Source organism: Lottia gigantea (assembly GCF_000327385.1).
Source record: "Lottia gigantea unplaced genomic scaffold LOTGIsca_81, whole genome shotgun sequence".
In the NCBI taxonomy this organism is placed as follows: Eukaryota; Metazoa; Mollusca; class Gastropoda; family Lottiidae; genus Lottia; species Lottia gigantea.
Window position 1 is genome coordinate 1,109,704 of NW_008710694.1, and position 1,038 is coordinate 1,110,741.

Consider the following 1,038-nt stretch of genomic DNA (forward strand, 5'->3'; position numbering starts at 1 on the left):
ACAGGGGCGAAAGGGGGGTGGGGTGCATGGGTCCCATGGGTCACCATTCGGTCCCAAAAAGGGCTAATTCATATCCTGATTTAATGGAGGTCGAAAAAGAAAATCAATATTGAAACGAAAGCTATTCCATTAAACATTCAACTCACTCGACATATTAACTCTGTACTGCTAACATTATCCTCCATTCTATTAAACTATCAACTCACTCGACATATTAACTCTGTACTGCTAACATTATCCTCCATTCTATTAAACTATCAACTCACTCGACATATTAACTCTGTACTGCTAACATTATCCTCCATTCTATTAAACTATCAACTCACTCGACATATTAACTCTGTACTGCTAACATTATCCTCCATTCTATTAAACTATCAACTCACTCGACATATTAACTCTGTACTGCTAACATTATCCTCCATTCTATTAAACTATCAACTCACTCGACATATTAACTCTGTACTGCTAACATTATCCTCCATTCTATTAAACTATCAACTCACTCGACATATTAACTCTGTACTGCTAACATTATCCTCCATTCTATTAAACTATCAACTCACTCGACATATTAACTCTGTACTGCTAACATTATCCTCCATTCTATTATACTATCAACTCACTCGACATATTAACTCTGTACTGCTAACATTATCCTCCATTCTATTAAACTATCAACTCACTCGACATATTAACTCTGTACTGATAACATTATCCTCCATTCCATTAAACTATCAACTCACTCGACATATTAACTCTGTACTGCTAACATTATCCTCGATTCTATTAAACTATCAACTCACTCGACATATTAACTCTGTACTGCTAACATTATCCTCCATTCTATTAAACTATCAACTCACTCGACATATTAACTCTGTACTGCTAACATTATCCTCCATTCTATTAAACTATCAACTCACTCGACATATTAACTCTGTACTGCTAACATTATCCTCCATTCTATTAAACAATAAACTCACTAGACATATTATCTCTGTACTGCTAACATTACCCTCCATTCTATAAACTATC